Source organism: Accipiter gentilis, chromosome Z (genome assembly GCF_929443795.1).
Source record: "Accipiter gentilis chromosome Z, bAccGen1.1, whole genome shotgun sequence".
Taxonomy (NCBI): domain Eukaryota; kingdom Metazoa; phylum Chordata; class Aves; order Accipitriformes; family Accipitridae; genus Astur; species Astur gentilis.
Window position 1 is genome coordinate 5,097,663 of NC_064919.1, and position 24,680 is coordinate 5,122,342.

Sequence of the window (24,680 nt, forward strand, 5' to 3'; positions counted from 1 at the left end):
AATGCCTGTAAAACATTGCTGTTTCGTGCATAACATTTGTAATGTATGGAAACCAAATCCCCTAAACAGTCATTAAAACCAAGCACTGTTAAATCCGAAGACAGTAAATAGTAACGGCAGTTCCTAGAGTTAACTAGACATTGTACGTGCTACACTAACCCAGAAAAACATGTAGCCTTTGGTTTAGAGCCTTTAATTCTGTACACTGGAAGTTCGTCAGCATTTTACTGTATTGATTTTAAAGGCTCAGAAACAGTAATTAACATGACAAACTCCTGGATAATTTCACAGAATTCCAATTAAGTTAGTCTGTATTTCACTGCATTTGGGGAAAAGAGTATTTTGCAAAATAAAACTTCAGTGCAGAATGTTTGACTTTTCTAGAAAAAGATGGTTTAATGTTGCAAAACGTAGAGATTACACACTAGATAATTTATACCATTAAACTTAAATGTGTGCCCTTTATTGGTCTTTCTGTTTCATTATTTTTCTCAATATCATGCTTAAGCACATTAAGTGAAATTCTAAAATATTTCTATTATTAATGAAATACTGAGAGATTAAGAAATAGGAAAACCTTATTTAATTTGCTGAAACTTTACTACTATTTCAGTTAGAAACAGAATCAGCCTTAAAATGCCTGGTACACTCATTTATTTCTATACCAACTATTCCCCATCAACTAAGAGCTTTGTTGTCCTGTTTTGTAGACTAGGGCAGGTTATTCTGCAACTATCTTTTTATCTTTTTTATTTTGAAAAGGTACAGTCTAGCTCAGCTTTCAGCTATGTTTGTCTTTTCCAATAAATCCAAGCTTTAGTGTCAGGAAGACATCTATATTAGTTATTCCACAGTGTGTGTAAACATAAAATGGGATTTAACCACAAAGCTTTGGCAAAAATCACAGTTTAGTGACTCAGTGTTACGTTCTTCAAAAGTTAATTCAAGGCTTTTCATACAGTGTTACATGGTATTTTCAAAGCACATCATGCCTTCTTCTTCCTTCACTTATGCTGATGAAAACTGGACACTTTCCACTGAAGGCAATGAAGTTGCATTTAAAGTTAGATAAGAAGATGAACTGCATGATAAAAATTATGAGGGAAAAAAAAGATGAATTGCCTTAATTACTGCTTCATATATTATCATTTAAAACACACAAATTTTCCATTTTATATTTCTATTATAAATTTAAACTGTGTGTGTATGTACATATATATAAGTATGTAAATACACACTTCAAATTTATAATTCTTTTCCCCTTGGTACAGTAAGCAAAATCTTATTCTACAAAACATAGATAACATCCTTTATGGACTTTTATGAATTCATTTTTCTGTTCAAAACCTCATCGGTTATTGGTCTGAGACCACCTCCCTGAAGATCAAAAGGACACACGCACGTTAGGAAGCAGTGGAGAATTCTCCTCCTTGCCAGTCTGCTGGCAATGCAGGGAGCTGCTGCCTCGCCTGGGAGCTTCACCACCCCTGAGCTGTGGTAGTGGGACTGCTCTGCAGCTGCTCCCCACCCCTGCACCCCACTGTGCCCCATGCCCATGTGAAGACACCCCCGGCATTCCTATACCACTCCCCATGACTGCTCACCGCTCCTCCCTGCTATCCCATTTCAAAAATGCTGTCGCGCTCTACGGTTCACCACAAACAAGGTAACGTGGACAGGCCTTGCAGCATGCCCCTTGTCACAATGTACAGACACACAAACTGTTAACTGAGTTGTCTTCGCCGTTCAAAGTACCAACAATTTACTGCACTCTCAAATTGGGTTTTGCTCCTTTGCAAGCAACTAGCATCAGGAGGCAAGTTCTGAAAGCAGCACCCGAGAAGTTTGCAATAAAGACAAAAGCAACAGTGCATTCTATGCATAGCTCTAAAGGCACTGGATTCTAAATCAAGTTCAATAAATACAGCTTACAAAGGATGAACATCTAGATTTAAGCTAAGCTATACTAGTTTGCTGGAAGCATGTAAAATAACCACACGGAATGAATGAAACAGCAATTATTGCTTTGTTCATATAGATATCTATATAGTAATGCTAGTTCCACATATATACTTAAAAGTTGTGCTCACAGCATATGAAGTTCAATATAATGTTAATGTAGCTGATGCACTGTACCCTGAAACATGACGGCACCTGTCAGGGAAAAAAAATTAAAAGCTGAATAGTATGAAACCCAGCTGCTAATGATTAATTCAGCAAAACAAACCTTTCTGTATCTGGGTTGCTTGGAGTTTCATTTAAAAGAAAAAAAGAAAAAAAACCTCTCCCCCAATAATTTTCATCTCTCTCTACTTTTGTTTATTGCTATACCAATAATGATACAGAAGTATACAAAATCGATGGTTCCTATAGTTTTTGCTACAGATATCTGCTGCATTCATTTTCTTTGCTTGTTTAAGTGGTGGCAGCATAGTCTCTATCCGATGTAACTGTACGCAAATAGCCCTTTCCCCAGTATCAATCCATCTCCTGAGCCTGAAATTATTGTAGAAGAATGCTTGGTAATAACAAACTAATACAGTCTGCAATAATTATAAAAATTAATGAAGAGTCCACTAATGTTGAAAAAAATAGAAGAGACTGTGAAATAATCTACTTGTATATCAGGAGACAGTTCCTACCCTTGGAAAAATATGGCTGCCCATTTAAATATGTGTCCTTGCACTAACTGACTTCATTAACCATTCAATCCTCAGCCACTGTGCTTTTTGATAGCACTTGAGATCCTAGACACACACAACGTCACTGAAATAAGGTTTTGGTTTGTATTCTTCCTCAGAAATATGAGGGAACCGTCTCCCACTTACGGCAAAGAAGCACTTACTCCTCTGTTCCTGGGAGAAACTATAGTTTCAAAACTGCTGGGTTTAACCTGCAAAAAGGATGCAGTAACTTCCCATTGGATCTCACTTTAATCCAGAAATTCTTGACCTGTCTATTGCCATTAGGCGACAGTTGTTCTTAAATTATTTCTGCCCGTGTACCTTTTGCCCCATCTTCATTCTACTTGATATCTAGACCCCAAAACACAGTTCAGTCTCACTTAAGAGCTAGAAAATCTCTTAACTCCCTTCCAAATATGTACCTGTTCTCCAGCCCTTGCTCCTTTATCTGAGTCACAGCCAAAAGGACAACTAAGTCATGTCCAGAGATACTAGCGGAATGGGGCTTCAAAGCACAGACCCTCAGACTGCTGTAGATCTAAACGGTAAAGACAAATGCTAGCGTCACCATAACTTATTTATTTGTTACTGAGAGTTTAAAAATGGAGAGGGTAACGACATAGTTAGTGGGTCAGTTCAAAAGGTTTCAATACATATTTGACTGGAGATTAACTGGTTAATAAGAAAAAGAATATAAGTTGTCCCTGTAATGGTCCTTACTCGCCTGACAAAAATAACAACCCTCAATTTCAGTAACTTCTTTGATTTAGTAACCAGGTTTCTTCTCTTTAACCATGTTGGTGTAGCTGTCTGTAAACTCGTTGCTGTCTGCAGATCTTGCTGGTCTGATTGGTGCAGGCTTGCAGAACGTAACAGACCAGAAATGGGAACTTAAATCTGTCCATATCACACAGGAGCTGTGCAAAGATGCTCCAACTAGACCATACGACAGCAACAGTGACTTCAAAAGAAATACATCTAAACCAAAGTATATATCCAAACACAACCTCTGAGGCTTAGTTTCCTTTTAACCTTGGTAATATCAACTTTTTAAAGTGCTTCCATGGGAAGAGTTATAACCAATGACATCACAGCTGGAGGCTCATGGAAGTTTTAATATAGATGAACAAAAGTAGCACAAGCACATCTAAAAGCTGACCCAACTATTGTGTGTATTACATTTTATGGCCACAGAGGTTACAAGGTCTTCTTCACTTATCAACAAGAGCTATCAGCCGTCAAAAGGCCTCTCTAAAATGTCTAATAAAAGTTTTAAATTAACTATTGTTTTGGTAACAGAAGTATTAGTATTACAGTAGCACTTAGAAGACACATTTATGGATCAACACTTGTGTTTGGAGCTGTTCAAGTGCAAAGCAAAACCAAGAATTTGGTACTGAAGAGTTCACAAACACTTGAAAACAGTGCATTTTCTCAAAATGTCCAGGGAATAACCTATTACTTCTTGATATCTGCATGCAAGCATATCTGTATAAAACAGTTTGCCAACAATACCTTTATCCCCTCATGTACTATCTATTGCTATTGTATTCTGTACTCAATTTATGCTGCAAATATCATACAGCATACTCTGTTACAACAGGCAGGATGATTGACCTTTAAAATTTGCATATCATTTACTCCAACTTTGGTTCCAGAAAGTGATATTTGAAATAGAGGCAAATTGTCAGAGAAACAGCCAAAAAGCTGGGTGCTTATCTAAAATATATCTCAAAGTCTAGTTTGGAAAACTCCTGAGAAGTGGGTTTCTCAAAAAAACAAACAAAAAAAAGAACCCAAAAAACCAAACAAAAAAAACCCTAACAAAAAACCCAGCATTTCCTTTTCTAGTTAGGAATACCATAACAGCGGCCTTTCATGTGGTACGTTGGAATTTATATCTGTAGCCAGGATGGGGAACCATAGTGGAACTTCAGCACTATGGTCTTCAACTTCAGTTGACCAACGTTTTTCTACCCTTAGGACAGGTTTGATTTGAATTTTATTTGAATTGTGGCTAGGGGTCTATCCAAAACAAATCTCTACTTTGCTTGGCCCTCAAAATTACCATGAATTTCATTGTCTACACAGATGCAGATGCTGATCTAATTTGTAGCAGCTGCAGAATATTTAATTAAGCCTTTTCTGGCCATCTATGGCTGTCTGCTTCTGTATCCCATCATCATGCAGTGCAAGACAGACAAACGCTTGAGTGTCACACAATTAGCAAGGGGGTGCAATCATATTTCTTGTTTTGGGTTGTGTGGGTTTTGGCAAAATATCTGAAAACATCACAATACCTTAGTCAGGCAATTCCATTTCAGGAAAAGAGAAGGAATGCAGTCTAAAAAAAATCCTTCCCCCGCCCAGCCTTTCCCAAAATGAAAGGGGATCACCTGAGATTCTCTTTATTCAACTGGGGGCAATCACATGGACAAAGAAATGGGGTAGCAGGAATGAGAAAGGTGGTCCGTACTTAAAATGCTAGTTCTGAAACTTCATTTCTAGGAGCTTTTCTTCTTGGAGGGAAGTAGAGGGAACTGCCCTAGCAGAAACTTCTTTTGAAATGACCAGCTAATGCTGAAGAGGTTTAAACCTTCTACAGCTGCATAAATTAACAATGAAAATCAAAGTTATCTTCCCCTGCATCAACTCTACAGGTTGTGCGAGATATTGGAAGACAGATAAAAGATTTTAAAGACAGGGACTCCCAGTGCTCCCAACTTCCTGTTGGCAGGAACCTACCTGATCCCTTCTGTAAATTCAAGCAGCACCACAGCTGCTCTGATTTAGTCTCTTTGGACATAGGCCCTTCAGAACAAGGAGTCACCAAAGCAAAGCACGTCTCCCTCTAGCATGCTCTTCTCTATTAGCCACCAAGCTGAATAGCAAAGAAACTGTATTTCTTGGGTGAAGGCTGTTTAGTAATCTAGGTAGACTTTAATCACAGTTGTATTAAACCATATGATAAATTAGACCTCCACCAAACGCCTTGCTTTTTTTAAAAAAGTCTAACGTTTCCGAGGCATATGAAGATGCAGAATAATCAGATTGATGAACAGCAGTTCATGAAAATGACAACATTTCCAAAATTATTCTTCAAATACATTCCTGTACTTAAACCCTATTAAGATGGGGAATTGATTCCAAATTTCCACTCTAAGTTCATTTTTGATCTATTTTTATATTTTTGCATAGGAAAAAAGCCCATTTAGCTTGAAATTTCACCTAATTAACTTTATGTCAGAAGAGACGGGGGGGGTGCAGAATTGAAACTAGTTACTGAGCTTTTGAGTTTGACTGAGACTAAAGTTTTGCTTGCCAATTTCTGACTAGCACTGAAGAACTTCAAAACCCTTGATACATTTCTTCCATGCAAGTCTAGACTCACATTTTTGGAGTCCCCAAATCTCAACGGGCGAAAGGTTAGTAGGTTAAATTCTTCCTTTAGTTACACTCCATTATTGACTACAAGTGTTGTCCCCCTAAAATACACGTGTATATATAAACTATATACATTTGGTGGAATGTTGTCATAGGATGATAAGGATATTTGAATACCTTACAGAAAGACGGTGGCCAGTACAGGAACTGGAGTTACAGCATATTCAAAGATTCATTTTGAGGCAGGAATAGGATCTGGGTGGCCACTGGCATAGGGCCGAGCTTCCATTTTAGGGTCCCATTTGAATCCTATCAGAGTGCATTGGATTTCAACTGACTTCAGGGCACTTTGGATGCGGTGCATGAGCTCCAGAGCATCCCTGCTCCACGCCAAACATGAGATTCAACATTTCTATAGCTGTTAACGCCTTCACATGCAAATTCAGCCTCATTTTCAAACAAATGACAGACCTTAAGTATTAGCCTATTTCTAAAAAGCATGTGTGGCAAACAAAAGGAGTGGTTATCACTAGGCCCAGATCTGATTCTCATATTAAGTCTGTGCTGTCATTCACAAAGTAATAAATATGATTTTTACACTTTGAGGACAATTTTAGTAATACCTAATCTTTGACAGAAAACATATTTATCTACAAAGAAGTTACCTCCTATCTCTACCTTTAAAACAGTTAAAAAAGAAACAAAACAGACATTAGTGTAAAAAAATTCTTAGATAAAAATAATCTTTGGACAACTGTTTACGCCATATTTAAAGGACAATATCCACTTGCAAACTACAGTTTCAGAAACTGCCTTTTGTAACAATGAAACACTTCAGATTACTAGAACTGGATCAATTGAGCAAAACAAACAAACCCCCTTTTCATTGTTGACTTATTGCATTTGGCAAGCCTGTTTCCCTCTATAATCAGTCTCTTCCCCTGCAAAGGCCCTTGAAAATATCAGCCAGGGAGAAAAAAAAAGAAAAAAAAAAAAAATCCCACTTTTTTTAAAAAAGGGAGCATTGAAAAAACCAGCTTTCCAAAAGCCTGGAAAGTTAGCAGATAATAATGCCCCGGACTGGTTGACCTCCAAGCTCTCCATCAAGCCCATAAACACAATTCACGCTATCTTTCCAGGGATGGCCAACCCCCCCGCGCCTGACTCACGCCACAGCCCCAACTCTTGCTCGGGCCTGGCCTGCTCGACGCCCCACAGCCCTCCCGCCCGTCCCCTTCCCAAAAACAGCCATGTGCTGCTTCAACTTCACCGGCCCGGGCCCTCCGTAGCCTGGCTGCCCTCCCTGCAGACCCCCAGGGCTCCCCGACACCCACCCCCGGGGGGTCCGGGGGGCAGCAACCTCCCTCCCCCCCCCCCCCCCCCCCCCCATCCTCCGCCTGGCCCTTGGGTCACCACGATTTTCACCCAAATTTAGACCCAGCTGGCACCGCAGGGACTCTGCGGACCTGTACTTCAGCCCCCCGAAGCAGGAACGCTCATTGACTCCAAAGGCCGGAGAGGTGGGGGGCAAAGGGCTGTGAAGACTTTGGGGGCTGGGGGGGCAGGACTGAGGAGAAACGCGGAGCTGGGGCTCAGACTACCGACCCTTTCGGCCGGGACTGCTCACCCCTTGGCTAGCGCCGTCCCGTTTTAAGTCGCCACCGCCTCAGGAGCAGCGGGACCGCCACCGTTTCTCTCCCTCCCACCCCGCGACCACCCGCTCTCGCGTTAGCCGGCCCAAATTACACCAACACCACCCCCCCCCCCCCCCCCTCCGCGCCAGCCTCAGCGCCTTCCCGCGGAAACGGGGAGGAAGAAGAGGAGGAGGAGGAGGAGGTGGAGGCGGCTGCAGCAGCACCCTGGTTCCACCGGAGCTCCCCCCCCCCCCCCCCGGGGCCCCCAGTCGGCCGTTTACCTCCCCCGGGGCCGGAGGCCGCCGCCACCGGCCGGGTGTGAGGAGGTGCCCGCGCGGGGGCGGGGCGGGAGTTGGGCCGCACTGCCTGAGGAGATGGCGGCCGGTGTGGGTACCTGCCGCCGCCGAGCCGCCACCCGCGCCCACCCCGGCCCCTAGAAATAAATCAGTAAAGAATCGAATCGAAGCCCGAAGGTCGGGGAGGTGCCGGGGGGGTTGGGGGGCGAGGGGTCGGGGCAGAGGCCGGAGGCGGGTCTCGGGGGGGGGGGTGGGGGGAGACGACACCTCCTGGCCACAGGTTGCGCAGAAAAAAAACGGGCGTTTGGGCTGAAAAAAAAAAGGTTCTGCCGGTGTCAGCCGGTGTTGCCTTCCCCGAGGCAGACCCGAGGAGATGCGTCCCTGGGCGGGGGCACAACACACATCTGCCCTTGAAAGAAGGAAGAAATTCCTGTGCCAGGCTTCAGCGTTTGGCCCGGAGTTTTAAATTGGCATTTATTAAACGATGAGAGCGCCACGTTTTCCAAAATGCGCGTAAAAGCATAAATAATTTCCCAAGTACCGATTGGAGGATGAGTACAGTCCAAGATCAATAGTTTTGTAATTTTATTGATAGCGCAGCATCCCTAAGGTAGGATTCAGATGGAGTTTATTACAGCTTCCGAAAATGTCAAGTTACTTACAAGTGATATTATTCTTAGGCCTAAGTGCACATCAGTAAAGACTCTTTTTATAGAAATTGTTTCATAAATCTCTTTAACTATATTTTAAGTACTACAGGTTTGCATTTTAATAATACGCTACTTTTGTGCTTTTAAACATCTAAGGTGCCGAACAAGAATTGTAAACTGTGAAGTAACTACTATGGGAAAGATTAAGTAAAGCATTGGAGGCGGATGATTTTGACAATAAAGAGGGTGTATGTGGTGAGTGTTTAATATTTATTGCATTTAATATTACAAAGTACTATTTATTGTTTTCAGATTTAATGTTAAAAGCAAAGCCTGGAGAGCAAGCTCTGCTGTATTATGTACTTACAGGTACACCTGTGACAAAGGCTTTCTGTAATCGTTGCTTGATGTGTATAACACCATTTTAGTAATGGCATGCAATTTTATTCAAAGTTCGTATGTCAGCTGTGCCTACCTTGCAAATATTTTTTTGCAATTAAATGATTTTGCGAAGAATCATGTACATTTCAGCTCTTTGCAGTGCTTTACAAAGCATTTAAATTGTGCTCCTGGAATATATATCCTATTATCTTTGAAATTATCTGAGTTTACATCTTTTGTTCATTATAAAAGCATATGGATTGAGGGAATATTCTGAATGAATGAAGAACAAATACAGTACTGTTGAATAATCTTGTGGGGTAGATTAATCTATAGCCTCGATTTCTCTCAGGGTGGGTTGCTGTGGCAACCGCCCCAGCTCACTTTAAAATAATTTTGTAAAGCTCACTTCAAGCGCTGCACCCAGCGTGGGCCAAGTTTAAAAGCAGCCAGACATGGGAAGAAGTGTTATACTGTGTTGCTCTTACAAATAGGGAGGTGGTGGAAGAGAGCGAGGCGTGGAGTGGAGTGGGGTTGAGCAGAACTTTAAACAGAAAATAGAAACCAAGCCACCCCAGGGTTAAGATGCAAAGGAGGTGGATCATTTCATAGTAACCTTACTGCTTTTCAGTTTAAACGCCATTAAAAGATGTAAGCTGGCAATCTCATTCCTCCTAAGGGAAAGATATGTTCTGCATCCACAAAAGAACAAAAACAGACTTTGATAATCACCTTCAAAGGAAATGTTACCTTGAGATAATCACACTTGTGAGGAAAAGAGATACTTGGATACACACTTCACTCTTTGATAAAACTTCGGAGAACTGATTTTATAATTATTACACTTTGACTGATGTCTCATTGTTTAAAACTTTGCATGCCTCAGGTGGTGGATTAAGAAAAAAATAATTTTGTCAGCAGACCTGCACATGACCTGTGGACAGCAAAAAAGAGTAGATCTTAGTCTCGTGCCAGAAATTTGAAAAGGGTGCATTTGTGGAGCATCAGTACAAGTACAGACACCAGAACAAAGGTTTTTCACTGTTTGAAATTATTCCAGATTTTAAAATTAAATGCAGCAAAAGAGAGAGACAAATCCTAAACACTTCAAAAGATACTGCCGAAATCTATGCCTGATCTAACCCTGAGATGAATGAGAAAGCCTGATCCCTCCCCGTATATCTGTTTGTCCATCTAGCATCTGAACTCTGTTTTAAAAATTGAGGTGTCCTTTATATGAATTTGATGAATTGTGCTCGTGACAAAAACTTGGCATGGCTTTAAGGTACTCCAGTATGTGAAGGTCACCACTATTTAAAGATTAGGCCACAAGTGCCCACACAGAGGTGTAGCAGATCTGCTAAGCTGCTGTGTACTTTTATTTTCTGAAATACTTGCCTACCCTAATAATTACTTTCAAGATACGACGGTGCTCGTGTTCTGCCTTGCCAGCTGAAGGGCTGTGTTACCAACTAGCCAGAAACCTGAAAACTTTACGTATCCTGCGCAAAATAATGCAGACGACAGTCATTTTCTATTGGAGTGCAGAAGTGCGAAGTCTTAACAGTTTTCTGGTTTTGCCACTAAGAAAATCTGAATATTACTGGGTAGTTGTGTGCCGTCCTGGGAGACGAAAACTGTCTGCAGAAGCGGCATAGCAAGGGTACAACCCGTGTCACTGTTCCGTATTTCTTTACTGCTGCGCTTGATGCCAAACCTGAGGCTGAGAAAGTGTTTCTTCCCCAACGTTACTCGGGCTCCGCTGCTGACACTGCCGAGCATATGTGCCTCTCACCACCGTACACAATGTGCTTGGCTGGTGTCTGGCTGCCTGGTGGCTCTAGGCACATCAGTATTACTGTCATTGTTGTTGTGGGTGCATTCGTAGTGTGTAACTGTCCATCCATTGAGAGTTGTCCGCTCTGTATCTAAATCTCACCAAGGCAGAGCAGGGCATGATGAGACCCGAAGTCACTAAAGGGTATTCCCTAGGGATCTGTGTCAAGAGCAGTTGCAGGGTGCTTGTTAGAGCTGCCTTAGCGTCGTTTTGCTCTGACCGTGCTTGGAGCATCTGTGTTTTAAGAAGTACAGTTGAATTGAAAAGGCATTTATTCACTGTCAAAAACGGAACTTGGGAAGTAGGTCAGTGGCCCAATGAGATGTTTATAGGGGAAAAGGCTGCGAGACCAAGGACTTGTATTAAAATAAACCAAATAGATATTTATCACTGTTGTTTGAATTCAGTCGTTTGGTTTTATCACATGTGCTGCTCCTATTTGCAGTGCCATAATCTATCATAAAAATAATGGTCTGTGCTTTTATAAACTCCCCTGCTGCTCTCGAAGGATCGTAAAAGTTGGTTATCTACACAGAAATTAAGCGAGTATCTGCAAAGTCCAGTTTTACTCACAAATTACTGCGTGTGCTTAATTTGGATTCAAGCTCCCATACAGTACAGTCCTTTCAGTCCGGTTTTAAAAGCAAATGAGCCTATGAAAAAAAAAAAAAAAAAAAAAGTCCTGTCCTTTCACACAGTGTGCTGGTAATGCTGCATTTCTGCGGGTAAGTCTGACAAGAGTCTCCGGTGGCCGGCCGTCAGCGGGACCCGCGTGAGGAGGCGAGTGGGATTTTATCTGGCCAGCATTCATTCCCCTTTGGGGTACCCCAAACTTTGCCACCGGGATCGCTCCCGGGGATGGGGGGAGCGGGGCGGGGGGGGGGGGGGGGGGGTGTGGGGGGTGTGGGGGATAACCCACCCGCAGCGGGAGCCGGAGCCCGATGAGTTCGGGACGTTGGGCCGTTTAAGCCAGACGAGAGGGCTCCGGAGGAAGGAGTCCGGCAAAGGTGCGGGGAGCTGGGCAGGCGGGCGCCGGAGGGCCGCAGCCCCGCTCGGCTCCGGAGGCGGCGCGGCGGGGTCAGCGGCCCCCGCGCTGCGGTGGCGGGGGCGACGGCCGCGAGTCCGTCGACCTCCCCCCGGCCCCGGCCCCGGCCCCGCTCATCGCCCTCCCTCCCGAAGGCACCCCGGCGGTGGAGGAGCGGAACGGAGCGGTGCGTGCCCGCGGGGCGCGGGTGGGTCGCGACAGGTAGGGACGTTTCGGAGTCCCGCAGCTCCCCGCGTTTTGCTGGGATCGCACCCGGCCGCCCCCGCCGGCAAGCGGGCCGCCCTGCCCGAGCCCACCGGCCGTGGACGCGGCGTGCAGCCTCGGGGCTGCCCGTTCCACACCGGCCCACGCACCCCCACCCCCCCACCCCCCGCCCCCGGCCGTGGCAGCGATCCGCCGTCCTCACGCTTGCTGTCCCTCGCCAGGAGGGGGAAGATACGCACCGGCTGGTCGCGTTGCCTTCGCTCGGCGTAATAAAGGATTGTCATTTAGGTGCGCGTGCGGCGTGTGCCATTACCCCCACCGCACAACTAAAATTAGCAAAATGTCAGGAATGGAAAGATTGATTCACCCAAGGTGCAATTATCATTTAAAAAGTGCTTGATTGAGGTGCTGATGTTCGGTGATTTATTCTGCATACCATATACATAATTAAAGTAGTGTAGTGGAGTAATTTATCAATCTAGTTTAGACTAGAGGGGCAAGGAAGGGAGCTGCTGCCGCTGCCGCTGCTCTATGTTTGTTTTATTAAAACGCTTTCGGGATCTGATCCCGCCCCCTTTTTGCAAGAGTGAAACTGATTATTTCTCCAGCTCGGGAGGAGAGAGTCATTCGTTTGGGATTGTGGGAGAGAGAGAGAGAAATAGAGGCGCGGAGAAGGAGAAGAAAAGGGAGGAAGAGGGAGCGAAGCAGAAAAGGACACCTCATCAGGCGTGTAGTTTGAATCCCTTCCTCGCCTCCCCCTTCCCCTCCGCGACATTACAAAGGCTGCGAGCTGCTCGCCTTTTCCCATTCGCCTGCTGTCACTTCCTTCCTGGACGCTTTCAGGACGAGCCCGGCTACTTTTAATCCGACCAGCAGCTCAGCCACTTTCTCCTCCTCCACGCTGCACACACCCGCACGCACACACACACACACCCCAGACATCTTCTGGCTGCTTATTGGATTGACTTTGAAGGTTGTGTGTGTGATTCAAGGAGGCTGCATGTTGAACCAGGTGGTGAATATTTAAGGCTGGAAGAAGTAAAGGGATTTTTTCTTTTTCCTGTGAAAGGAAAATATCTCAAGGACTAGTCTGATCATCCAAACAGCTAAATGTTTATAATGTAAGTACCAGTGAAATTCAGCATCGGAATAAAATGCAGCGGGCATGGTACAAAAGCCCGAGGTACATTTCCTATTGCGTTTGAAGAATGTTTCAGTCATTGTGTGTGGTGGACTGGGAGTGAGGTTGCTTGCGGACTTTTTAAGTGTATGATTGTGCAATTGCTTACAAGTAACTTTCTAGACAAGTAACGTAGTTAAATCACTGTCTAGTAAATTATTGCTGACTTGTCTCTTTCAGTGTCATAAGTATTTAAACTTTGATGAAGTTAGCTTACATCATTTGTACGCTTGATATTGTGAAGTGTTCAAATCTGATTTGATTTGAATAGTTCACCGAATGCTATGACCTTGTGGTGCTTGCACCCTAATTTATCAGACTAAGGAAACAATCCAGTTTAGGTGAAATGCTCTTTAAACTTCATTGTACCATAGCCTCTTCAGTTCTTGAGTTTATGTATGCTTGCAAGTGTTTAACTTTGTGCATCTTTCATTTGAATACTTACGTTTGAGATGGAAAGACCCCTTGCATTGATGTGGGAATTTAAGTCATGGGCTGCAAACCTCTTTTGGGATGGTATGCTTTGGGCTTTACATAGTACTTTGAGTAATCTTTATGTTTTTTAACACAGGGGAGTAAAGCTAATCAGCCTTACAAAGCGGCTGGTTTAGCTGCAGTACAGTTACTTACAGGCTAAGATAAAGTTTAATGTAAATGAGGGACTTATAAGACTATTGGTGCATTATGTAACTGTAATACTTAGTGTTTCCCATAAAACTTAGTGTGACCTCCCGTCAGCCTGAAAAACAGAACAAGTATAAAGGCAAGCTCATAATTCCTTTTCTCAAAAAAAAAAAAAAAAAAAAAAAAGAAAGAAAACTTCACGTATGATTGTGCGAACCTAAGCATTGTCTTTTATAGAAGAGTTCTGTTTTCTTTATTGTGTATAATAATTATTATTAGCAAATACCTGCATCCTGAATTCAAATACTGTCATACACAACTTAAAACTAAAGATTTAAGGGAATTAAGCAGAGAAGGGCACTTTGCCAGTATTTTACTGGTGATCAGAAAAGAATTGTTTTGACACAAAATGCATTTTCCTAGCACATATCTGACAATCAGCTTAATGGCAAATGTCCTAGTTTCGTACCTTCACTTTAAAAGAACTACAAGATGGATAATAAAACAATTATTTTAGATGCAAATGTGATTAGATTTCTTTTACTGGCACTTTCCCGGGTATTGTGGTTGAAGAGTAAAGATGTTTGTACGGAGTATAATAACTCTGATCCCTAGAGGCTTGGCAGAGCATGGAAATATAACCACCTGTGAACCAGTTCTAACCTCTGTATTACATACATACTGATTTCCAGCTCAAACACTCAGGCAAATGGCCACTTTGGGGATTTGTTATTTTGTGAACTGGTTTTGTTACATGATTTTAGGTACTTGACACTAAGTCAAAAAAACCCACAAGACTTTCTTACTTTATCAGTTTTATTAAAATATGTGTTATATTATTCATTCTATATTAATGAATGCATAGTTCATATCAGGTCTTAACACTGAAGTCTCTGCTAACACTTAAGTCCCTTTGGAAGTAATGGAAAAATTCTCTGAGGAGGAACTGAAGAGAATGGCCCTTAAGTCAGAGTGTCCATGTTCCTTGTAGTACACATCCTTTTATTTTAAAAACTTGCTGTTTACAGATATATCTACTAATATGCCCTACACAGCTAGTATGAGAAGATAGTTCTTGGGACCTGAACATGAAAACCTTCTTTCATGCAAACAGTACTTACACAACTAGTCTGACTGACAATGCTGAGACTACTTGTGTGAAAATGAACAAGTCACAGGAATAACAATTTACAGGATCAGGCCCTGAGGCGTCCTAAACTTCTTGCCTGTCCCATAGCTCTCTTAGGACAGAGGTGTAAAGAATGTCACTTTTGATGTCCTATAACTGAATGCGAGAATCAGATACGTCTGTATCCTCTTAAGATTACCTGACCAAGAAAAAGGGAAATTTGGGCTTAAGAGCCTTGTAGAAATGGGTACTAAATGATGAACAGTGTGTGAGATTAAGTCTTTTAGAGTTACGTTCCTGAGCTGCTGGTTTTGGAGCGTCATAAGAAAATTCATACAAATACTTACCTACTGTGAATTTTCTTTTGATATAGGATAAGAAAAGTGTTCTTATTTTTTAATAAACACTATTAATTTGTGTACCTGCAACATGTATACTCAAAACCAGAGATTCCTCTCTTAAATGGCTCTGGTTTTTAAAACACCTAAAATACTATAGACAAAGAGAAATGAAGCTTTCTGAAGCTTTTTCCAAAAGTTTACCTCTGAAAGATTTTGATAGCCCACTATTTAGTAGGTAAATATAACTACATAGGAACTTAGGAACCGAGCAGAAGTTGTGAATAGAATACTTTTGCCAACTTCATTTCTTTTAATTTTACTTTTCTCTATAACAGGTTAATTTATTGTTCACCAGAATAGTTCAGTTCATCTTCAGAGACAGCTAAGGATATTTCTACATCTCATTGAGCGAGAAGTCATTAACTGCTATTAGGTGCTTGAAAGAATAAGCATTTGGGTTTTGATACGTATACTCCATTTTTACCTGTTGGACATCATTATCTTAAATTACATGATAATTTGTCCAAAAATCAAGTAAGATGTAGTGGTATTCTTTTGAAAATGCTGATTATGAAGATGAACATAAATAAGGTGCTATATAATTTCAAGGAGTTTATAGTCTCTGCTTCAGCATTTTGAAGAATAACCAAAGCAGTTATATTTGTGATGTATTTTAAGATTTTTAAATTTTGCTGTATGATATCAGCAGAGAGATTTTGCTACATCCTCATCTAGGCTCTATGGCGACTTAGGGATAGAATACAAAAAAATTACATATGTAATTCAAACAGCTAGAAAACTTCAAGCTTAAGAGTAGGGTTAGTATTCTGGTATTTGAAAAGGATGGAAATACAGTTTTGAATCTTCTTTCCGAAACAAAATGGGCTTAGAAGAACTCCGGTCAGCAAACACAGCTGACGGTGCAAGTGAAAAATAGAAAAAATTAAATTTTTAATTTTCTAGTTTTAAGTGAATTATTTGGGTCTACTGACCAGCTTTAAAGTGATTTTCTCAGAACTGATGGCCAATGTTGCATGTGGACAGGTGATTAAAAGCTGGTGTCTTCAGTCCTCCACTCTAATCTCACTGTCTCATTGACTGCAGTGCAGTAGAGCTTGTCTATTCACTAGGATCTGTCATCTTTAGGAAATCAGACCAGCTTATAGAGGCGATTCACAAAACCAACAGTGACAACAAAGTCTTATGTGCCTTACAAAAGAAGGATTAGGCAGTTCACATGTCATTTTGATTGGGCAGAGATAAAAGCTGATTGCTGCAGCATGGCAAGGCACACTTCAATTTCAATTGATTATTTTATAAGACAACTATAACTCTGTTGCTTAGTCATTGTTAAATGCAATTCGAAGGAAGGAAAACTCAATTTTGACATTACTGGTTTCGTATGACTTTATAGTAAAAGGTATAGCCACTTGTAGCATTGTTATACAAATTTTAAAAATGCCGTTTAATTCATCGCTTTTGGGAAAGGTATTTAACATGCAGTAGATGATTACCCTGGGATTTTTTAAAAACATTTTTGCCTAGATGATGCTCTGTAATAGCAATTAAAAGTTCTTAAAAGTGCCTAGGACTATACTAAATTCACTGCACTTACTCTATTAAGAGCTTACTACAGAGGAGAGTGCATAAAACATGTCAGGGCTTTGCAGATTTATCAAAAAGTAGAATACTGAGGAACAAGTAAATCATCTTAGTTTACCTCTATTCTGTTATTTTTAAAAACGTAATGTGATGTAAAACTATACTTCATGTTGCGTATGTGAACATAGTAGTCTGGTTTGAAAAGAGTTAGGAAATTAAATGTTGTTCCTATATTATTAAATTTGTGATTTATCACTGAGAATAGAGAGTTTCAGCTATTTGCATAATTTAGTTGTAACATACAGCCTTTAACATTTGGAAGTATAAAACTTTCCGAGCTGGTAACTTCTATGCTAATTTCTTACCATTTTTCAAAAGAAGAACTCTTTTTTTTACCCAACTGATGCCTCCTAGTGTTTCACATAATAAAACACTAATGAGTCAACCATAAATGTAAACATTGGTTTTTTCATTGTCTTCATCTTATGTGATACATAAAATTAATATTTATGTATTTAATTTTGTGTGTGTTATTATAATCAGACAGGAAACTCCTGTAAATTCAGATGTTTCATCTTAATGGACACTGAAAGCACATTTTGATTTTCTTTCATTCTAGCTTTGCCTAGCTGTATTTTGAAAAGTTTATGTTACATGTAAAGTACATTTTCTCCCTTTGTTTCCTATGTGCATTACACTAACTTCTCAACAATGTATTATGAGGCTCAAAAGGGAATTTTAAAGATTTTGGTAGCATGTTTAGAAAAGTAAACCCTTGGAAATAGGCAATAAATGCAGTTATAGAAATGTTTGAAAAATCCCGAAGTAGCTCACAGCCAAATAAGATGAAAAAGACTAACCTGAGACATGCTCGCTCATTACAGTCCTTAAAGAATAGTTAAGTTACCACATTTCGTAATTGTTCCTGGTTATTTTACTGCTGTATAAGCAAGAAAACTGTATTAAGACAGGCTTCAAATGTGCAAAACGTGCACCTTACACTTTTGACTGCAGATGTAGATTATCAGTACTTTTGAAAAGCAATTCATGTGCGTAAAATACTGAAACGGAGCTTGGAGTGATAAAGACTGAAATACAGTGTCCTTTTCTGACAAGTTCAGACTGGCCATATAACTCATGAATACCTGAAAACACATTAAGTTATATTAGATTTATATCATACAACAGCGGAGTATTTTATTTTTTTGATGGGAGGGTGTAATTTTAAAACAGTTACCTAGCATCAGTGTGACAAAATACAACTTTTGGGCCCCAGCTGTATATCTGAACTGTCAGATACAGTCTTACAATGATAAAGAAGCAGCCAAGGCTGAGTGCAGTTTTGCACATTTTAATGTCGCACAGTTTTATGTAAAGTATGAGATCAATTTAATGATGACATCGGAAATATAGCTTGTTATTCTAAGACTTTCAAGAAAAGCAGTGGAATTACTAGATACTTGGTCTACTAAGGAAGTTTTAAAGAGAATTAAAATGATTTTGCAATTAAAAACTCACAAGTTTACCAGTTAATATGGGTAATAAAAATTTGTGTCTTCTTCTCAAAGCACATATGGTAAATTTCGGTACCTGCTTACAGATAAAATAATTGTTTCCCACTGAATACAGAGAGATAAATCTATACATGCAGATCTCAGTCATGCAAATTAGTGTTTCATTTTAGAATATATAAAAAATGCAGGTTTTAGGGTTGTGTTCTGCCATCAGTCCTGTTAGTATCACATTTTTCTCCCATTAAACTGCAGAGACCTTTCCGAGATCTGCCATTTATTTAAGCCACTAAATATCAGATAGTATCCTAGCCTTTAAACTTCCTTGTATCTTGAAAGTATTTCAAAGTATGCAAATGGGACCCGTTGTTCAGCCAGGAAAGCTAACATGCAAAAGTGATAGAATTTTCTCATATAGTTACATTGCATCTTCTCTTGCAAAGAGAAAGTAAATTTGCCAGAGAAATAGAGGGAAACAGAGAAAAACAACCTTTAAGGCAGTTCAAGTGTAGCACTATTACTCTGAAATACACCTAAACAGAACTCCACTGAGCATCCCCCCCCCCCCCCTTTTTTTTTTTTTTTAAACAACTAAATACATTTAGATTGCAGAAATATGTCCTAGGGAGTTCTAGAAGTACATTACCTGACTTATTTAGAACCAGGTCTGGATAAATTGTCTGAGAATTGTTTATTTTCATATTGTATGGAATACACTCTCGTGCAGGACGGATTCAGTAATCACACCGGTGAGGTCTGTAGCCTAGCTCCCTTTTGTAATTCCCTGAACAGGTGACTTTGCAGTCACCTGCTTCAGCGGGGTAGATGTGCTTATCTCTGTCTTCTGCCACCTTCCCTACCATTGGAGGGCTGCAAGGGTTCGAGCAGAGAGAGCTTCAGAGATCCTGGCCAATACAGCAGGTCCTGGAAAGTCAGTATCTGCTGCCTTCATTTAAGTGAAGCATAAGGCAGCCCACAGATTAGGGATGGAATGGAACAGATGGCATAAAGCTCCTCTGCCTCCTTTTCCCAGGTTATAAAGCACTGCTGATATCAAAGTTAGAATCCAACCTAACAGGTCTTCTCTGACTATTTCTTCAAGTGTATAGCTGATTAAGTTTATCGTGAAAACTATTGTTAACCAAATGCCAGTGGCGGAATTCACTTTAGACGTTACTGTCTTTTATCTCTCATCCTATAATCACAAGATGTACAGTTAAGTAAACTGAAGTAGAAATAACATTATTTATGTTTGCTTTTATAGATACAGGACGCATGCCATTTGTGGAACCCATGCTTAGTTAAATTTCACTATTTACTTTTAAGTAGTCAATCAATAGCCGTTAGCAAAGTATGTACAAAGGACAAGGAGGGAGGATTGTGAAATTGTTTATAAATCACATCTGCAAAAGTAAACATAATGCAGAACATTGTCCACGTGAAACATTAATTTCAGTAATATAAATAACAAGTAGCGTAGTAGCATGTGCTATTTATTTGATTTCTAATAAATCCGTCCCCCTACTGACAAATTTGTTATGATATGACATTATTTTCGAAATAACGGTGCATTATTTTATCCAAATAATTTAGTTATTGTCAGGTCACTACAGAAATTAAGATGTTCCGGAACGTATCCACCAGTGTAAGAAGCTAGACTATGGTACTTTTCATTTAAAAATTCCATATGGACTTCTCATTGGAGATTGTTTTAAATCATTTCATTGGAGTTGGCTGGAAAAGCTGTCCCTAAAGATGGGGGGGGCGTCGTAGAGAAACAGCAGGACACTGAGGTTCTGTGACCATCCTGTGACCGTGCCAGCACACGCATCCCCTTCAGCCTGGCATTTTAGTTTCAGACATGCACTGCCAGGAACTCCCCTCTGATTGCCGTAACCCTTGGGAATGCCTGGGCAGTTCGTAGAAAAAAGTCAGTACAGTTTGAAGATATTCAGTGAAACCAGCAGGAGACAGTATGTTCTCTACACTTATCCTCAGGCCTGCTTTATCTCTGTCCATCTGTGTCCTGAATGTTGCTTCTGCCTATACTGAATATAAGAAGTGGGAGAAACAGCAAAAAAGGAGGAAGGCTTTTAGGAAGGTTAGGAAGAATGTGGCTACAGACTCTTTGGTAAGATGGTACGCAAATGGAGAAGAGTGGACAATACACGGTAGTCGAACTTAAAACCTTTATCTTGCAGAGTTTTTTCAAACAAATTTCCTGTTGAAGTGTATAGAATTCATCTTGCTATGAATAATCCTTAATTGTTGCAGACATAGCGCAACAGCCTTAACAAAATAATAACAATGATTGTGTAAATGTGTTCTATACCTATAAGGAACTGATTTTTTAAGCAGTATTTCATGAGAATCTGTTTTGCCCACATAACCCTGGAGAAATGGTCATTTTTTCCTTTATCTCGCTTATGTGCGTAAGACACAGACAAAGAATTGATATAGCAGGAGAATGAGAAAAAATCCAGCTTATTACTCCACTGCAATATATGAAATAAGTGTGAAACTGCACACTTACCAAACTTCTACATGACACATTTTTAATGTTAGAATACTGAGCCAGGGAATGCATCTTTGCAGTGGCATACAAAATGTATAACTTTATCCAAAAAACACATACATAAATTTTAGGGATCAGAAATATGACCATAAATGTTATTAAGAGCCTGTGGCCTGGTACACTCATTTAAAACTAAATAGGATGAAGCAAAATTTCATTAATGTTTTTGGGAGCACACGTTAAAAAAAATGTAACGCAGGCTTGCTAGATTACTAGTACTCTTACTTATGTGACTTGTTAGCAATTGAAAATAATTTAAAATTACGTTTAAAAATGTGTATTAATTGGAAAATAATATTCCATTTTTTTCTTAAAAGGAAACATGATGGAATGATTGGCAAGCTGCCGAACTAAAGCAGAACTGCCCATAATTACATGTACAGAAACAGAGAATGCCTACCTATATACTTGGTAGGTAGAAATCTGCATATCCTCACTGGGATAACAACAGGATCTGGTGTTTCTGTTTTATTGGTGACGCTGCAGTAAAAAAGATTATGCATAGGACAGAAACAGAAGAATATTCTTCTACATTTCCTATAATATTCTTGGCATACAGCTTGAAAATTGGACTAATATTTTTGTGGTTTTTCCAAAACTTGATATTGACAAAGCAAAATGAGGATCTATCCTCAGTAACAGTTCCAATACTCAAATCGCCATCCAGAACATTACATTTAGTTCAGTTATGTTTCCAGTAGATATTGTCACAAGCTCAGTATTACATTCTGTGGTGATCAGCAGAATATTCGCCTTGAAGGCACCCTTACTGAGTACTATCTTTTCTGGAATTCCATGTTTTTAAAAAAATCTATCAGAGATGAGATATGGTGGTGATAGGCATAATGTAAATCCTTATGACAAAGAAAGCAGTAGAAGAAGTGATATTTTTGCATGGTGTTTTATTGCTATTAGGATTTTTTTCCCCCTGCTAATCCTTTAGAAAAATACTTGAGAGCACAAGGATTTCTCAGTGGAGACAGAGTGTGTTCTTTATTTAACTTTTTTTTTTTCTTTTTTTGTCACTTAATAACAATATGAAGCAATATCTGATCCAGCAAAGAGGCATGACACAAAAGAAAGTTATTCAGGTCTGCTTTGAAGAGCAGTACTTGTCATGTATCTGGACAAGTGGTGATTTTCTGGTGCTGCCTTCTGTTACAAGTTGCTAAATGTCATCTGTAAAGCAGTAGCACTATGTTCTACCACATTTTTCTGTATATGATTAAAGGCGAACCTGTCGTGAGACCATCACTATTTTGACTACCCCAAACAGGACGTGGAATAGCACTTCTACAGATTTCTGATTAAAAGTAATTTTGAGGATGGTCAGGAAGAAAGTATTTGTCCTCTCCTTTTGCTCTGCTGTTTTCCAGATGTGATCAGAAAGAGGAAGCTGTTCCACTAATGGATCAGAAGATTGCTCTGTGAAATAAACATCATCCTAAAACTACAGCTTCCATGTTTGATAGATATAAGTTCAAAATACAATGCAGGTATATCAAAAAGGCCTCTTTAAAATCACAAGGAGTCTACAGATGTACAGTTTTGTGAGATTCCCCTGGTGATACTTGTGAAAAAAATAATCAGCAGCATTCTGTTTTCATATGTTTGTCTAAATGCTAATCTTAAATGCGGAACAGTTAAATAAATACCCACTATCGTGTTTGTTCACAGTGCACATTTTGAATATTTTGTGATCTAAACTAGATATCTAAGATCAAAATACAGGTTTTCTATTGAAAAAGTGAACCTAACAGCACATTCTGTTCCAAAGCGTGCTCCAAAATTTAATCAAGTTTCTTGAACATAATAATCTCCAGCGCCACGTGCAACCCGTCAGTGATGATTTCCAAGACCAGGGAGCAGAATTCTTCAATATGAATTCCAAAACTTAAAGGGGGAATTTTTAAAATATATTGTGTATCTTTAACATACAATTCCCTAATCATCACCCCTAAAAAGACACATGAACTTTATTTGAGGCAACAGATGCAAGCTAAAAAAGTCTACAAATAAAGTGCAAAAGCTGTATGACAGTCTGATACGTACAATACAAGAAAGCGACTCAGAACCCCTAAATGTAATTTTAAATGCAGCTGCAAACTTTTTTTTTTTTTTAGTGCAAGTCTGTTATGCAGTGTCTTAGTTCTCCAAGGGCAAAACATGGATGAAAATTGGCAACTTTACTGAGATGCTGTAAAAGCTAAAATCTATTCACCATGCCATGATCTATCCACATAATTAGAAAGGACTTAAGGCAATGTGAAAAAGGGGAATTTAGGTTTTACTTTGCCGTGTCTTGTTGTCTACTGGAATCCACATCCCCAGATTAAGTCTATAAATTCTTTATAAGCAGTGGTTTAACTTTTATAGCAGAAATTCAGCATTTGAGAAACCTGGTTTGAAATACTTCCTACCCTTAATTTAGAGCAGTTCGCAGAAAAGACAATTCTGTCTTTCTGGAAAGGTCCTTAATCAGTTGGCTGTAGAATATTCTGGGAGAAAGCTACTCTCAGTTTCCAAATGTGAGGCCATCCCATTTTTGTATAGATAATTAAATATTCATCAAATGAAGGGCTGTAATTGAGTCATGTTTCACTGGATTGCCATGGTTCCTTAGCTGTTGAGTTGGTCTCTTGTGCTCCTTTATCTCTCTTACTCAAAAAGTACAAGCCTTTCTGTGTTTCTAGTCTGTAATATAGCTTAAAGCTAGTTTAAACAACAAATTCCATGCCATCTTCCCTATTGCATTGTCTGAAAAGTTTGATTTTAATTTATAAAATACAATGTATAAGAAGAAAGTGCCTTTTGTTTTATCTTTACGAGTGTATTCATCTAAATATGTGAAACTAAATCTTTCATAAATACCTCTGTGTCAGTCTTTCGTAATTTTTAGTGGCCTCATTCTTTCATTTGAGTTTGTTTCTTGAACTGAGACATACCATGCCTAGCAAAGCTCTGAAATCTAGGATAGGAGTTAGAAACATGAAGAGGTGTTTGAATACAAGGACAGCGAGCATGCTGTAAATGAGTAATGGATTGATTATAGGTTGGTTGAGACAGGAAGTGCACCTTCAGGATGCGATAAATTGTTCAGGCTACCTAAGAGTGTTTAATAAACCTTTATGAGTACCAATAGTTCAAAAATAACCATTATGTGCATGTTCTCAGTCATCTTCAGCAGAGCTTGGGTGGTCCTTAAGGAAAGACCTTGTGGCCTAGTATGCACGCCTCTTCAGCCAGTTTCTTGTACAGTTAATGTGCCTGTTGAATATGTGGGTGTGAATCCAAACCTGACTTCCTGACCACATTATTACGCTTGAATTAATGAAGAAGAATAACAACTCTGGTTAAAAAGTTGTGCCGATATTCAGTCTTGACTAGTATTTATCCAAGAACTTGAAACAGCTTGTAAGTTGTAAAAATGTGCTGCTTTTTTCTTTTCTTTCGACTATAATTGGGAAATTCTGATTTCACAAAGAGAACTTACATCCACAGATATTAATATATTTATTCAACAGTATTTCAGATGTAAGTGAATATATGAAACTATGTCCTTTGCTCGTGTATTCTAGCATAACCCCACTGACTTGATGACCT

At 39.9% G+C, this 24,680-nt stretch overlaps 1 protein-coding gene across 11 annotated transcripts in view; it reads left to right on the forward strand.

Moving 5' to 3' along the window:
- The window catches only part of MEF2C (myocyte enhancer factor 2C), a 142,308-nt gene that overhangs the window by 2,753 nt on the left and 114,875 nt on the right, over nucleotides 1-24,680 (forward strand). For 10 of the 11 annotated variants that reach the window (XM_049794510.1, XM_049794516.1, XM_049794514.1 and 7 more), the window contains exon 1: nucleotides 12,359-13,236. The gene's annotated coding sequence lies outside the window, so the exon portion shown is untranslated. Of the gene's footprint in view, nucleotides 1-8,804; nucleotides 8,904-12,358; nucleotides 13,237-24,680 lie in introns of those variants that run through there. The other variant, XM_049794512.1, reaches the window with a different exon arrangement.